This window comes from Pleurodeles waltl, chromosome 2_2, assembly GCF_031143425.1.
Source record: "Pleurodeles waltl isolate 20211129_DDA chromosome 2_2, aPleWal1.hap1.20221129, whole genome shotgun sequence".
Lineage (NCBI taxonomy): Eukaryota > Metazoa > Chordata > Amphibia > Caudata > Salamandridae > Pleurodeles > Pleurodeles waltl.
This window is the reverse complement of record NC_090439.1, coordinates 819,161,314-819,178,700: the sequence shown is the minus strand read 5'-3', so window position 1 is coordinate 819,178,700 and position 17,387 is coordinate 819,161,314.

The window sequence follows — 17,387 nt, the reverse complement described above, 5'->3', positions numbered from 1 at the left end:
GTCAGGTTCCGATGGGCACCCCACCCACGTTGGGAGGCCTTCCCCAGCTAGGCAAAGTGCCTCAGGTCCTCCCACTGCTTCCTGCAGTGGGTGCTCCGCTGGTTGTAGAACACCACAAATTAGCCTGACAGACTACCTCCTTCTTAGTGTGTGTGTGCATTACATATGTGACGCATTGTAAAATTAATTGTGTCACCATGTGAAGCAACTGTTTGGACAAACTCAAAATGTGTTTCTTCATCTCCCATAGGTACAGACCCATGCGGCGAGGAAGAGCCCCTTCTGTTTACAGACCCCTATTAGATCTGGCCACCATGGACGAACGTCACATCATCATAACTTACTGACTTAATCAAGCTACAATCCTTGACCTCTGTGCAGTAATGGATCCTGTTCTGAAGCCGGGCAATAGGAATCACCATGCCATACTTACAACTGTGCTCCATGTTTTGGCCACAGGCTCATTTCAAGTGAGAGTGGGCATGGCTGCAGGGGTATCTCAGCCAATGTTCAGCCACATCCTGTCCAATTTCCTGAATGCATCCGTTCAACACTTGCAAAGTTATGTTCAGTTTTCCCAAAGGGCTGATCTCACCACCATCAAATCAGGATTCTATGCCTTTGCAATATCCCCCATGTGATAGGTGCCATTGATGGAACCCACATAGCCCTCATACCCCCAAGAGTGAATGAACAGGTGTATCAGAATCGTAAAAACTATCACTCGATGAGTGTCCAATTGGTGTGTACTGCTGATCAGTACATTTCACATGTCAATGCAAGGTTCCTATGATTCATTTGTCCTGAGAAACAGCAGGGTGCCACACATGATGGGACAACTACAGGGGGACAGAGCTTGGCTCATAGGTGAGTGTATATGACACTGGATCAGTTACGTAGCCAGGCTGTCTGCAAGTAAACTGTGTGTGTTTTAACCCTCTTTCGCCTACTTTTGCAGGGGATTCAGGCTACCCCAACATGTAATGGCTCCTGACACCTGTGAGAAATCCCAGGACAGACGCAGAGAGGAATTATAATGAGGCACATGGTTGTACTAGGAGGGTGATTGAGCACACCATAGGACTCCTGAAAGCAAGATTTCGTTGACTCCATCTCTCTGGAGGATCTCTGTGCTATGTCCCTGACAAGGTGTGTAAGATAGTGGTGGCCTGGTGCATACTGCACAACTTGGCAGTGAGTAAAGCTATCCCACTTCTGGAAGAGAAGGATGCTGTCCAACCAGCCCTGCCTCCTCAGAGGAGGGATGAGAGTGATGGTGAAGAAGAGGGGGAAGGTATCAAAACCAGGACCCAGCCATTCTGGCTATACTTCCAGTGACTCTCAGGTACTGTTCTATGATGCTGATGGCTTCACTGCATTGTTTCAGGCTGACTCATGTAGTAAGTACTGTGGTGTCCTTTACCAGTGAAAATGCAAAATCATGACTAAAGTGGCAGATGCCAGTGCACGCAATGGAATGTACAGTGTGACATACTTCAGACACTACAGTCTGTTAGACCCCCTCCTGCAATAAAAGCGGCATTATGATGGTAACTGGCTAATGCATTCACATTCACAATTGATAGCTCATGTTGATTAAGGACAGATATTTTGAGTGCACAGGTGTATTCAAAGTCAAAATATCCATGTGTGTTGGGACAGTGGAAGTGAGTGGGAACATGGTGAACAACATATTCAGGTACAAGTGCTCAGCTGTTGGTTGCACAGGGGTATCGTACATGGGGCCATTGGAAGATGGTGAGATGGCAGTGACATGTCAACTAGGTAGCTCAGTGGCACACAAGGGAGACAGTTCAGGGCAGAGTCACTTCTTGGCATTGGGCTTGGTCTTGGCTGGTGTTTAAGTGGGATGTCTGGGTCTGAGGGCAGGTTTGCAAAGGTGCAGCTGGGCTGCATGGGTAGGGGTGATGGTGTGCTGTGAGTCCTCTGGCAGTGCCACATGTCCAATGGATGCTGCAGATGTAGATGGCAGGACAGTGTCCTGGCTAGTGTAAGGGGCCTGCAGTTGGTTAGAGGACTCAGGCTGGATGTTTGTCTGGTGCTGCAGCACCTCTGGAATGGAGGCCATGGTGGCATTGAGCTGTTTCCATTTCTCCATGGCCTCTTGGTGGTGTGCTACCTGCAGCCTCTGATTCTGCTCCAACGTGACCAGGATCTGGCCCATCCTGTCCTGGGTATGGTGGAATGCTCCCAGGACCTCAGAAATTACCTCTTGGGCTGCAGCATCCCTCCTTGGGCCATCCCCCTGGGGCACTGATGCCCTCCCGCTGGCCCTAGCCTCCTGTGCCTCTGTCCCCTGCATAGGACTGACAGGCCCACTTACAGTTGGCCCTTCATTGTCCTGCCTGGTGGTGGGTGGAGACTCGGGCCTCTGTACATGTTGGCAGCCACTCCGTGGACTGGTGACACTGGTGTGGGGTGGTTTGGCCAGAGCTAATGGTGGTGGCTGAGTGTTAGGGGTGTCAGTGGTGTCCTGTGTACTGCTTCTGGAGGGTGACTGTCCAGGGGTGTGGGATGGGCCAGGGATTTCCTTTGTGTCCAGACATCTCTCTGCACTCTCCTGACTGGGGCCTCCGTCTTCAGGTGGAGGACTGGCATTCCTTGATGTCTCCGTCCGGGTGGCATGGGTGGTGGTGCCTGTGTGGGAGAGAATAGAGATGGGGTGTCCTGCACTTTCTTGTCAATTGCAGCACTGGTCAGCAGTAATTGGTAATTGGATTACCATGTAGTGGCATGCAAGGTCCCTTTGTGTACATTTAGATGCATTTAATGAGGGGGTGGTGGTGCAGTGTGGGTGTTGTAGTGCTACTGGGATTCCATGCATGGGTTGGTGACTGTGCACAGGGGGCTGGATGGTGATTTGTACGGGGTATTGTGGGCATGCAGGTGACTTGGATGTGAGTGTGTGGGTGTTGTGGCTGGGTAGGGGATGGGGTCCTTGTAGTAGTGAGAGGAATTGGGTGATACATGCATTATAGGTGTGGTGACTGTTAAGGTATTGTAGTTGACTTACCCAAGTCCAGTCTTCCAGTGAGGCCCTCTGGGTGCAGGATAGCCAGGACCTTCTCCTCCCAGTCAGTGTATTTGGGGGGAGGAGGTGGGGGACCACCACCAGTCTTCTGTACGGCGATGTTGTGCCTTGATGTCATGGAACGTACCTTCCCGTGCAGGTCATTTCATCTCTTCCTGATGTCCTCCCTTGTGCGTGGATGGTTTTCCACTGCATTGACATTGTTGACTATCATCTGCCATAGCTCCATCTTCCTGGCCTAGGGCGTCTGCTGCACCTGTGCCCTGAATAGGTGTGGCTTGACCCTGAGTATTTCATCCACCATAGTCCTTAGCTCCCTGTCTGTGAAGGGGGGTGCATAGGGGCTGCCATGGTGTGTGTTGTGGGTGATGTGTTGTAGGTGTGTTGTTGAGGGTGCTATTGTGTGGTTGGCTGCGTGGCTTGTAATGGTGGTTGCACTAGCCAAGGTGCCCCCACATAGTTCAGGGCAATTCCCCAGACTTTGTGAGTGCGGGGACACCATTACACGTGTGCACTACATATAGGTCAATACTTATATGTAACTTCACAATGGTAACTCCGAATATGGCCATGTAACAAGTCTAAGTTCATGGAATTGTCCCCTCATGCCAAATCTGGTATTGGGGTGACAACCCCATGCATTCCCGGGGCTCCACTATGGACCCCGGGTACTACCAAACCAGCTCTCTGGGGTTTTCTTTGCAGCTACCGCTGCTGCCAACCCACAGACAGGGTTCTGCCCCCCTGGGGTCTGGGCAGCCCAGTCCCAGAAAGGCAGAACAAATAATTTCCTCTGAGAGAGGGTGTTACACCCTCTCCCTTTGGAAATAGGTGTTAAGGGCTGTCCTAGTCTCTGATGTTTTTGTTGTGTTGGAACAGTGGACTGTATGCAATGGGTGGTATGATGGCACAGCCACACTATTTGCATGTGCATACCAGACAATGTGGTGCATATTTGCATGGTGGAGTATAGCCATAGTGAGTGGCCTATGTTGATGTTGTGTATAGATTGGTGTGCAGAGCACAACCAAAGCCTCAGTGGCTTGGGTGAGTATGGTGAGTTTTTATGCACCCTTGCTAGATGACCCGGCCCCTTATGTAGGACTGTTTCAATCCCTTTTGCAACTATTAGGTAAAATTATTATTGGTGGGGATTTTAACTTTCTTCAGGATCCAATTTTGGACACCACTGTTAGGGGTAAGAAACAACACAAGCCTAGAGTTGCCAAAATCTTTAAAGACTATGCCGAAGTGTTTATGCTCTGTGATCCTTGGAGAAAGAGTGCCCCAAATGAGAGAGAGTATACATGCATCTCAACCCGGTTTAAAAGCGCCCCCCGCATTGATTTTAAAAAAAAATCTAAAACATTGCGTTTTAAGACCCAGTCGGTGAGGCACTCTGGCTTATCTGACCATGCCTCCCTGGTGCTGGAAGTGTCTCTTTTTTCAGAAGTCTCCAAGCCTCAGCCTAGAAGGTGGGTGTTTAACCAACAGCTCCTTCAAGACGAGGGATGGGTACAGATCTCTAAGGACAAAATAAGTGAAGTTTTCAAATGCAATCAGGGATCTTCAACTCCAGCTATAGTCTGGGATTCATTTAAGGCCTTTTTCAGGGGCTTGGTAATTGCCAATGAAGCAGCAGATAAATCTTTCTTTGGCAATTAAACAGTGCACCCAGCACCATCGTCCTTCAGGATCGCAGAGAAAATCAAGTGCCCGAGCATCGAGGCCTCTAGCTAAAAAGACCACCACGCCTCTATGAGCTGCTGGGGCAGCGGCAACCACCTTAAAATCTGAAAACTTTTTAAACATGTGGAAGCCCCTCAACTTTTTTAGCTGGGATATGAGTTACTTGTAATAGAATAACCGAGGGATTTAGGGCAGTTACCCTCTCTTCAATTACAGACCTTTTCCTCTGATTATTTAACCCGTTAACATTCCAGGAGACTATTCTTAATGAGGAATTCAACCTTGCCATTAAGTTCTCATAAAAAATGATCTGAACCCACCAGAGAATTCGAGCCCTGGCCTAGTCCAAATAATATCACCCACTTTGTAATCTTGATCAATCAGAATAGCACGTACCTATGATTTAGTATGGAAAACCAAGATCCTGTTCCCTTGCCACCCCTCCCAGCACCCCCAACAAACCCCCACCCCAACCCTTAGGTAGCCGACACCCGGGGCCCTCCCGTCCGAGCAATCTGGGGCCACCCCCTGACCCCATCCTTACCTAATCGGGTGCCTTGACATGGCGCCCTATACCATAGACTCCAAAAGGACTGGAATATAAGTGCCATAGTGATGCATTAGATTTACACTCTATGAAATCCACCTTTCTCAAGCAACATTCCCTCTCTTAGTGCATAATCAGTCCTCCTCTCCCTCTCTCCTATTCATATTTTCCCCCCTACCCCCCGCCCAGACTGCTTTTGAATTGAATGCAACAAAGTCTTAGCAGCGTCAACTGTATGAACTAGATTAGAATGTCCCTGAAAAAGCACTTTAAGTTTAGATTCCTGTACAAGTCCTGCCGGAGCACCGGCTTTTTGGAATGCTAGAATCATCCATTTCAATTCTCTCCTCCGATGTGCAGCAGCCACCGACATAACTGAGAAAATTTTGAAGGCAAAATCGCCAGGGACCTGATGTATCTTACTCTTAATCGCTTGTTGAAGGATGCGTTCCTTGACACGAAAGTCACCAACATTTACGAAAATAGTTTGAGGATACTTTGCGTACGGTGGCTGTACTGCGGGGACACGATGAGCCCGCATGATGGTGAGATCCAGATGTTTATCCGCTGTTTCTGAAAGAACATGATGCAGGATAAGATCCGTGATTAAATTTGTGACAGTCTGCCCATTTTCGTTCCCTTCAGGAATTCCTGTAAATCTCAAATTAGATCTGCGTGAGCGATTCTCCGCATCATCTAGCCGAATCTGTAAGTCTAACAAATCTGCTTGGCATTTTGCCACTGACAGAAGAACCTTAGTCTTAGCAATAGTGAGACAGTAAAAGAGAGAGTAAAACTCAACTGGTTAGTATTTGTGACTTTACGTTTCAACCAACAATTGCAGGTGTTAGTTAACTTTGGTAGTCATTGAAGGTAAATGTAAACATAGCTCTATGCAATTGGGGCACTACATGCATTATCCCCCTCAATGTTATTGCCATTTGTCTTGTTTTACCCATTTTTGTGATGGGAAATAATCTGTGAAAGTCTCCTCGTTGTCCGCTACTGTGAATTGGGACAGCGTCCAGTCATATGTTTTAAGAGTTTAGCAATCCTGTTGCAAATGAAACTATATATGGTGAAAGAGGACAGACCTGTGAACTCACGTGAAAATGAGACGCCATCTTAGAATAGTGTAAACGTTGATGTTCACTGTCTATACAAAAACAAAATGTGGGTAGTACAGAAACGTGAAATCATATGTAGTTATGTGTGAAAATAACTTATAAAGATTGCACCTAATGTGGGGATACCATCATGGAAGAAGAATACAATCCTAAAATCAAGTGACAAAAATATGTAAGAAACATAATCCATGATAATACATTTCAAAACAGACCAACAATATATGGGTAACTGCTGTCCTTTAGGAGCAAGAACATTTCATCCAGTCACTAAGGCCTTTCTGTGTGAGAGAATCAGGTTTCATTGTCTAAAAAAAACTATTTCCTTAGGAGAACTTCTTTTTGTCAGTAACATCTCTGTGTCCCATAAATTCCAAGACCAGAAATTTCAATTGGTTTATGTTATACCTGCATTCAGTGAGGTGAGTTGTACCCGGTAATCTGTCAGATTTGGTTCAAATGTTACTCAACTTAGTTTTAATTTTATTTTCCATTTTTCCAACATATTCCATGGGCATTTGAACTTATACACTTCATTTTGAAAATCACTAGTAGCTGTAGGTGTTAGCCTAATTTTGGTGCCTTTGATAGGATGAGGGATCACTTTGCTGTTATCCTTGCTGTAGAAAACCTTGGTTTTGTTACCAGAATATTTACATCCCAGGAATAGGTTGGGATAAAATGGAGCAAACCTGGCTCCTATGGCCGTACCACATATTTGATGGAACATTTCACCTTGGTACAAAAATATTTATTATGCAGTACAAAGTCCACAGACTTCTTGAGCATTTTGACATGTTTATAAAAACTGACTGGTTTCATTGGCAAAGGAAATATTCAAAGGATTTCAGTTCATTATCCTTTTCAACTTCAGCATCCATTATTACCAGCCAGAACTTGTCATCCCAAAGAATGCCATTCAGCTCCCTCAAAATATCTATTATATCGCTGAGATAAGATGCAAGATGCATAACCATTGGTGCTAAGAAGATGCATGAATATTCACATATCCTCTCAGGACTAGACTCAGCCCCTGACACATTGGGGCTCATTCTGAGCCCGGCGGGCGGCGGGCACCGCCCGCCTGGAGGGAGCCGCCAAATGACCGCACCGTGGTCATAAGACCGCAGCGGCCATTCAGACATTTCCTCTGGGCCGGTGGGCGCTCTCCAAAAGAGCGCCCGCCGGCCCAGAGGAAATGCCCCTGCAACGAGGACGCCGGCTCAGAATTGAGCCGGCGTAGTTGCAGGGGTGCGACGGGTGCAGTTGCACCCGTCGCGTATTTCAGTGTCTGCAAAGCAGACACTGAAATACTTTGCAGGGCCCTCTTACGGGGGCCCCTGCAGTGCCCATGCCATTGGCATGGGCACTGCAGGGGCCCCCAGGGGCCCCGCGGCACCCCCTACCACCATCCTGTTCATGGCGGGTTTCCCGCCATGAACAGGATGGCGGTAGGGGGTGTCAGAATCCCCATGGCGGCGGAGCGCGCTCCGCCGCCAAGGAGGATTCACCCGAGCAGCGGAAAGTCGGCGGGAGACCGCCGACTTTCCGCTTCTGACCGCGGCTGAACCGCCGCGGTCAGAATGCTCGTGGGAGCACCGCCAGCCTGTTGGCGGTGCTCCCGTGGTCGGTGGCCCTGGCGGCCACCGGCCACCAGGGTCAGAATGACCCCCATTATGTCTACTGTAGGGATTCTTTCCCCCCTTGTACAGTATTTCCGGTCCAGCATATCATCATCATAATATTATTCTTACTCATGCAATTTGGATGGGTTTATATTTCAGACCTATATATGGCAGAGGTATGTAATACCCAAATGCCCCCACGCCATTATTGACATTTATTTACCACCGGCTCATGGCAGCTTTCAAGGAACACTACCCCACATTCCCAGCAGAACCACCTATGCTCACTGCATTTTTGACACTAGTGACCAACCCTACTCACAAGAACCTCATCACAAAGCTCTACAATGTGGCCTGGTCAGAAGTGCATCAGGCTCCAACTGAGGCATTAGATAAATGTAATTCTGTTCTCAGCACCCCCATTTCTGCATCAGACTGGGGTTATTGTTGCACACTAACGCGTTTACTTACCTCAGAGTATAATTTACGTATTATTAATTTCAAATACCTTCAACAAATGTATTACTCACCGGATACAGATATGGCCTCTGGAATGCTGGAAATTGTATAAGGTGTGGCTTCCAATGCAGACGTTTTATACCTGACCTGGTTATGTGGCCCAATTGGACCATTGTGGGAACAGGCAATGCAAGCACTATCACAAATGCTCATGGAACAATTGCTCTGTACTCCACACATATGATTACTTGGCCTTGTCAAAACCTTCTAGCCCACTCACCATAGGTTTACTGTGATAGCACTATGCCTCGCCAAACACATAGTAGCCATTCTTTGGGGAAAACAATCTATGCCCATGACTAAACAATGGCTACTTGACCTGGTGTACTATAAAGAACAACTTAATAGCTATGACAAAGAATTGCTCTTGTCTTCCCGTCCCAAAAATATTTGGTCCCTCCTTACTACCTATCTGTTGATGAGATAGGATGAATCTTAATGCCTGCTACATTTTTGACCTACTGTTTTTCCTGCTATTGGAATATACAGCATATTAAGCTACTGATGAAGTGTAATTGTTTAACAGGTCTATCTTTCAGGTGACTGTTGATGACTGAAAGTTTGTTTGGTTTCTTGACTATGTGAAAAACTCAATAAACATAAATTAAAAAAATATATAAAACATATCTTTCATTGTCATTTTTCACAGGCAGTTGTCTCAGAGCTTCCGAAATGTAGACATCAATATTTAAAACAACACATTCCCCCCTTTGTCTGCCTGATGTATAATAGACAAATCATTCTTCAAGGTATTCAATGCTTCACTTCTTAACCAGTCAGGCAATTAGGTGACAGATACTTGATTAAAAGAAGGGGTATTTTAAAGCATAATATGCATGGACGATCTGCCATTATGAGTCCTTACACCTGTTGGCATAATCTTTACTTGTGTCATAAAAAGTAAAGGTATAGGGCATGGGTAAGATGGTAGGGGGTGTGGCTAAGATGGCCACTGCATAGGTATTTCTTTGGAGCTACGCCACCAGCCTCTGTCAGGGATGAGGCTGAGCCCCCACTACATCCATCCATAGCTGTTTCCACGAATATGGAGAACCCCTAGAGCCGATGGACTCCACAATGATGTGGAAACTGCAGTGGCGGCAGCGCACTCTGTGACACAGCGGCCTACCTGAACCAACAGGAGCAAGCGATACAAGGTGGATCGAGGACCGCATGGAGCCTGTCCCAGGAGGAGAACAATGGATGAGAGTGAGTGATGCAGCAGTGTGGATGGATCGTCTTTCCCATTGATGGACTGAGCATGGCCGGCAGCAATGCTTGCCAAGCTCTGCACAGCCCACTCGGCAGGTCTGCACTGAGCTCCTGCACGCCTGAAAAGCAGCCGACCCTTGGATGCCCTATCGGGGATGCTGCTCCCCATTTGAGACCCACTAGTGCACAGCGCTTAAAACTCTTGGAGCCAAGAAGGTGCTGAAAAGTGAAAGGCTCCTCTGCCATCTGGATCAGCATTGGGGACCCCTGCGTGAACTAGGAACAGCATGTGTGCAATTCTGTGAAGACAGAGGAACCTGTTTCTTATATAGGGATAGGAACGGACCTCATCACTCTGATGTTGGCTGCACCCTCCACTCCCAGGATTTACAGAGTGACTTGGATGTTGCTCCCAATATAAAAGAGTCGATGTATCTTGGCCCTAACCCATAGCTTTGCAGTGGCCAGCACAGGCCCTACTCCCTCCGGTGGCTCAGCACTGGCATTTGGCACACAGGTACAGTTTTGCAACCACTTGGGCACCCATATAACGTCTGACTGGCTGGTGAAGCAATGGGGAGTTTGAGGGAGTGTGGGAGAGCTGCTAATAGTCTGGCTGGGCCTTGATAAACAATGATAATCACTTTGCTGAAGCCTGGAGCCATGGCTGTCTCTCCAGTGCCGACCCCTGCTGCAACTGCAATGGCATCACAAAGGCATAATAAAAAGGAGGGGTCCCTTAAGGATATTTTTGTTAAAACTCCTGCTAAGAAGATAGACCCTCCCAAAGACTCAGCTCCGGAGGAGGGGAGTGGCTGCCGGAGGGGTCCTCTAGATGGTGAGGATGCACCGATAACAAAAGCGCTCCTACAACAACTCTGGAGTCCTTTGAGAGGACTTTGCCACATTGAAACAAGAAATAGCAACAGAAGTTAAAGATCTAACGAGAGAAGTTGTCGATTTGGAGCAACCTGTGGAATCACACTGGAGCACAATGCTTGCGAAGAAGAACGGGATAGCCACAGGAGAGAACTCTTCACCCTGCAAGACAGGAATCAAGTATTAACTGGAATACTTGGAGAATGGATTGCGGTGCTTCAATATTCCCATTAAGGGGGTACCAGCACAAGCAGTCATTGGGAGCATTGAGTACTTTTTGATTTGCCTATTTCACCATGTGGCCCTGACTCTGAAAGCTCAGGAAATTATGCTCGACCAAACCCATAGAGTAGGCTAACCTGCTCGCACCCCAGGCCACACTCATGACATACTCACCTGCTTGCACTACTATAATTGAATTGAATTCAGGGGCTATAGGATAGGCCTGATCCAAGACTTATCGTTATTGATGCTACAACGGCGCAGAGCCCTCCGAACTGTGACAGATATCCCCTGGGAGAAAGGAAATAGGTACAAATGAGGCCACCCCATCCATCTACAATTTGTCTGGCAAAAAAAAACACAAAGCATCAGCACACTGGAAGATGCCCAGCCGTTACCAGATATGCCATAACAATTGGGAGATCCTACACCCCAGGAGCCAACACAAGCTCAGAGGACACATGCTGAGAAATGTCATCACAGGGGCCTCTCATAAGGAAATAAAACAAACAAGCCCACAAAACTAGAGAGCCAAAAAGAGAGGGCTGCACTGCTTAGAAGCTTGCGGAATCAAGATAGTGCATCAGAAGTGGACTCTGAACACTAACAATCCCCTGCAGTGCCTCTACAGATTGTTCCACGTCCATGCAGATGGTGCTTGTCGTACTGGTCCCTGCAGGTCTTGTCGCTTGTGGATGGTCGTGGTTGGGCAAAAGGCAATGGTTGATGGTGTTGGATCGGCAGAGTTCCCTTTTCCCCAATGATGGACTGCCGAACAACGGGCCAATAGACCGGTTTGACCCCACAGTAATATTTGTTTCTGTTCCCAGGTGGGGAACTATATTAATTGTTTGTTCCATGTTTACCGTTGTTTTTCCTGTTTCCCTGTGATGACCTCATTAGGTTTACACCCCATATTGATGATGCCTGAGCGTACTCCTGCTGAAGCCCCTCAGCTTTCATTTAGCCGAACGACGAATAGTCTATCAAATTTCAAATACCCACTAATGGTAAACATACTTAGATGGTCATTATGAACATGGCAGGGAACACCGCACCACCAGCGGTGGTAGTAACTACCGCCAACAGGCTGGCGCTCCGGTCTGCCAAATAATGAAGCCATTGAGAATCAAGCAGCGGGCCATCTACCCACTGCCATTTTGGTAGTCCCGCCGACGATGGGGAGGCTGCCCTCAGGCCGGCGGAAAGGCCCTACCAGCCTACTAAATCATGAAACAGCACACTGCCATCAGTTCCGGGACAGGAACCACCGCCAGGCAAAGCGTGGCAGAAACAACCCATATAAAGGGAAACACTCACCGGAGGCACACAGAACACGCTGACACAGACATGGAGCGAGAGTTGGAAATAATCCCAGTGCTTCTCCTTGCCATATTTCTCCAGGACTGTGACTGACGACGAAGACGATGACGGTAAGTACTGCAGCCTAGTACACATGGGAAGAAAGGGCACAGTTACACACCCTCCTACCCCACCCGCACCGCAACGTACTCCTAATCCCTCCCACCATTCCAAGCCAAACATAACATAACAAAATGTACTTGCTAGTCACAAGCCAACACATTTCTGCACCAATGAATACCTGTGCACACCACCCCCCCCCCCCCCCCCCCCCACAGTGAAACGCTGCACAATGGCTCAATATTGCACCAACATGTCTGCTGGGCACTACAATTGTTTTTTTTTTTTAAATGCATTTTCAAACAAGGCCATTGGCCAGTCCATTTCAAAGACCCGGAAGGGCAAATATAGCCCACACTTGACCCCTACGATGGTAAAGGAAACTCCACTGAGAAGGAGCATCAATGAGGCAGCCAGGCACCTCAGGGAATAGGGGTGGGGGGGTGAGTCAGGTCTTGAAGGGGGGGTCTTGAGCTTAGGTTTAGGAGGTGGAGAGGGTTTGGGCTTGCCCTTGGAAGGAGAGGGGGTGGGCCTGGACCGGGGGCGGCAGAGGGACCTGGGGCAATGTGGGGCTTCTTCCTCCCAGGGAATGCCACAGGAATGGGAAGGGTGGACTGGGGCAGACTTTGATGAGGAAGAAGTGGACTGGGCTAGGGCATGGGAACGTTTAGGGACAAGACGGGGTGGGCCAGTGGGTTCAAACAGGTCAACACTGGAGAGGATAAGCTTCTTAGGTGCAGTTGAAGGGGATTTGTAGCCAGGTCTGGGAGTGAACGTTGAGGGAGTGGTGGTACGAGGTATAGGTGATGTGTGTGGTGTGGATGAGTGTGAACGTTTGAGTGTTTTGGGAGGAGGGGGGTAGACACAGTGGGAAAAGACAGGCTGCCAGTGTATGTGGATGTTATGTGGGTGCCTGCAGGTCTGGTGAGTGTGCTGCAAGTGTATGTGACTGTAGTCATGGTGAGAGCAGGTGTGGTGTCCGGTGTGCATGATTGGATGTCAGATGTTGTGGTGGCTGCAAGAATGGGGGCAGAAGCAGTGACTGAGGGTGCAGTGCATGTGGGTTTGCATGGTGAGGTGACAGACAGTGAGGAGGGGGAGGCTGACAGTGGAGGAGGTGGATGTTGTTGTGTGTGTGCCTGCCTGTGGTGGGAATTGTGGTGCTTGTGTTTCTCTGCGTGCTTCTTGTGTGTTGATCTGTGTGCATGGCTGTCTGTATCTGTGCTTGGGATGGGTGAAGGGAGTGGGGTGCTGGAAGGGTTAGAGGTGGGGGTGGGGAAACAGAAAGACCAGGGACACTAGCTGCCGTCAAAGAGGAGGCCAGAGCCTGAAAAGATCTCTGTAGGCCAGACATGGCACTGTAAATGCCTTCCAGGAATGTATTGAATTGCTGCATCTGGGATGCTAGCCCCTGGATGGCATTCACAGTGGTTGCCTGCCCTATAGAGATGGTTCTCAGAAGGTCAATAGCTTCCTCCGTGAGGGTAGCAGGGCTGACTGGGACCGGGGATGAGGTGCCTGGGGCAAAGGAAATGCCCACCCTCCTGGGTGAGCAGGCATGGGCAACTCGATGGGGAGCAACTGGGAGTGCGGTGATGGTATGGAGGTGGTTGAAGATGACAAAGAATGGGTGGGCCCAGTATTGTCCGCCACCACCAGGGAGCTGCCATTGTAGGAAGTATCAGAGTCACTACCTCCAGTGGTATTTGCCTCCCCAGTGGTACTCCCCTTGCCCTCCAACCCACTGGGCCCCTTGGTGTCGGTCAACTCTGCCTCCTGGGAACCGTGGGCTACAGCATCCCCACTCCCCAGTGCCACAGCTTTCTCACCAGATGATGCTAATGTACACAGGGACACAAGAGCACAGGGGTGGGGAAACAAAACAAGAAAGAAGTATTTCAATTCCAGGAAATATGTACATGCTGGGACACATACATTCCCACCCAGCTCAGGCACAAACCCCCAAAAGACACAAGACATGTTATAAATGTGCCCCTGACTGGAGGGCATGACCCCACAATACACTACGGGCCAGATGTGTGTAAGTAAAAAATTGCGACTCGCAAATTGCAACTCTCAATACGAGATGCAGAAAGGTGTCTCAGACACCTTCTGCGACTCGCTATGGGGTCGCAAAGACCCACCTCATGAATATTTATGAGGTGGGTCGCAGTTTGCGACCTCATAGCGAGTCTAGGCACTCACAGGGATGGTGGCCTGCTGGAGACAGCAGACCACCATGTCCGTGACTGCCTTTTTAATAAAGCAGTTTTTTTCTTTCTTTTTGCAGCCCGTTTTTCTTAAAGGAAAACGAGCTGCAAAAAGAAAAAAATACCGAAACCATTTAGTTTTGTTTTTTTTCAGAGTAAGCAGTGGTCCTCTGAAAAAATATTTTTGGGGGCATTCACAAAGGGAAGGGGTCCCATGGCGACCCCTTCCCTTTTGCAAATGAGTTACCATCCACTTCAAGTGGATGGTAACTGCGAGTTGGTTTGCGACCGCATTCGCGGTCCCAAAGCAACTCTGCATGCCGATGTGGTCGCAAATAGGAAGGGAACACCCCTTCCTATTTGCGAGTCGCAGCCACAAATTGCGAGTCGGTACCGACTCGCAATTTGCGGTTATGCATCGCGTTTGGCCTTTTGCGCCTCGCAAACTGCGTTTTTCGCAGTTTGCGAGGCGCAAAAGGCTTGCTACATCTGGCCCTACATTCCCATCCTGACCCACTACTCTGATACACTTTGTGAAGTGAACCAATGAGAGACAATGGCAAGCCAACACATCTACAAGTTCAATTGACTACAATGAATACAATGGGCCAAACAGGGGACCCCTCACAGGCCTACAGACCATGCCAACACTAGCTATGACACTACCCCACAGACGTGGAGGGGGGCTGGACTACAGGGACACACCTGTCTATGTGCCTGGCACTACTATGCATGCACCCCTTAGTAACTATCTACACTCATCATAGTCACATCACAACAGTGTTGGCACTCACCCCCTAGTGGCTACTGTATTGCCTTCAAGTGCTCATCCAAATCCAGGAAGGCCACCACTAGAATGCCGGCCAATGGGGGGGTCAGGTTCCGATGGGCACCCCACCCACGTTGGGAGGCCTTCCCCAGCTAGGCAAAGTGCCTCAGGTCCTCCCACTGCTTCCTGCAGTGGGTGCTCCGCTGGTTGTAGAACACCACAAATTAGCCTGACAGACTACCTCCTTCTTAGTGTGTGTGTGCATTACATATGTGACGCATTGTAAAATTAATTGTGTCACCATGTGATGCAACTGTTTGGACAAACTCAAAATGTGTTTCTTCATCTCCCATAGGTACAGACCCATGCGGCGAGGAAGAGCCCCTTCTGTTTACAGACCCCTATTAGATCTGGCCACCATGGACGAACGTCACATCATCATAACTTACTGACTTAATCAAGCTACAATCCTTGACCTCTGTGCAGTAATGGATCCTGTTCTGAAGCCGGGCAATAGGAATCACCATGCCATACTTACAACTGTGCTCCATGTTTTGGCCACAGGCTCATTTCAAGTGAGAGTGGGCATGGCTGCAAGGGGTTATCTCAGCCAATGTTCAGCCACATCCTGTCCAATTTCCTGAATGCATCCGTTCAACACTTGCAAAGTTATGTTCAGTTTTCCCAAAGGGCTGATCTCACCACCATCAAATCAGGATTCTATGCCTTTGCAATATCCCCCATGTGATAGGTGCCATTGATGGAACCCACATAGCCCTCATACCCCCAAGAGTGAATGAACAGGTGTATCAGAATCGTAAAAACTATCACTCGATGAGTGTCCAATTGGTGTGTACTGCTGATCAGTACATTTCACATGTCAATGCAAGGTTCCTATGATTCATTTGTCCTGAGAAACAGCAGGGTGCCACACATGATGGGACAACTACAGGGGGACAGAGCTTGGCTCATAGGTGAGTGTATATGACACTGGATCAGTTACGTAGCCAGGCTGTCTGCAAGTAAACTGTGTGTGTTTTAACCCTCTTTCGCCTACTTTTGCAGGGGATTCAGGCTACCCCAACATGTAATGGCTCCTGACACCTGTGAGAATTCCCAGGACAGACGCAGAGAGGAATTATAATGAGGCACATGGTTGTACTAGGAGGGTGATTGAGCACACCATAGGACTCCTGAAAGCAAGATTTCGTTGACTCCATCTCTCTGGAGGATCTCTGTGCTATGTCCCTGACAAGGTGTGTAAGATAGTGGTGGCCTGGTGCATACTGCACAACTTGGCAGTGAGTAAAGCTATCCCACTTCTGGAAGAGAAGGATGCTGTCCAACCAGCCCTGCCTCCTCAGAGGAGGGATGAGAGTGATGGTGAAGAAGAGGGGGAAGGTATCAAAACCAGGACCCAGCCATTCTGGCTATACTTCCAGTGACTCTCAGGTACTGTTCTATGATGCTGATGGCTTCACTGCATTGTTTCAGGCTGACTCATGTAGTAAGTACTGTGGTGTCCTTTACCAGTGAAAATGCAAAATCATGACTAAAGTGGCAGATGCCAGTGCACGCAATGGAATGTACAGTGTGACATACTTCAGACACTACAGTCTGTTAGACCCCCTCCTGCAATAAAAGCGGCATTATGATGGTAACTGGCTAATGCATTCACATTCACAATTGATAGCTCATGTTGATTAAGGACAGATATTTTGAGTGCACAGGTGTATTCAAAGTCAAAATATCCATGTGTGTTGGGACAGTGGAAGTGAGTGGGAACATGGTGAACAACATATTCAGGTACAAGTGCTCAGCTGTTGGTTGCACAGGGGTATCGTACATGGGGCCATTGGAAGATGGTGAGATGGCAGTGACATGTCAACTAGGTAGCTCAGTGGCACACAAGGGAGACAGTTCAGGGCAGAGTCACTTCTTGGCATTGGGCTTGGTCTTGGCTGGTGTTTAAGTGGGATGTCTGGGTCTGAGGGCAGGTTTGCAAAGGTGCAGCTGGGCTGCATGGGTAGGGGTGATGGTGTGCTGTGAGTCCTCTGGCAGTGCCACATGTCCAATGGATGCTGCAGATGTAGATGGCAGGACAGTGTCCTGGCTAG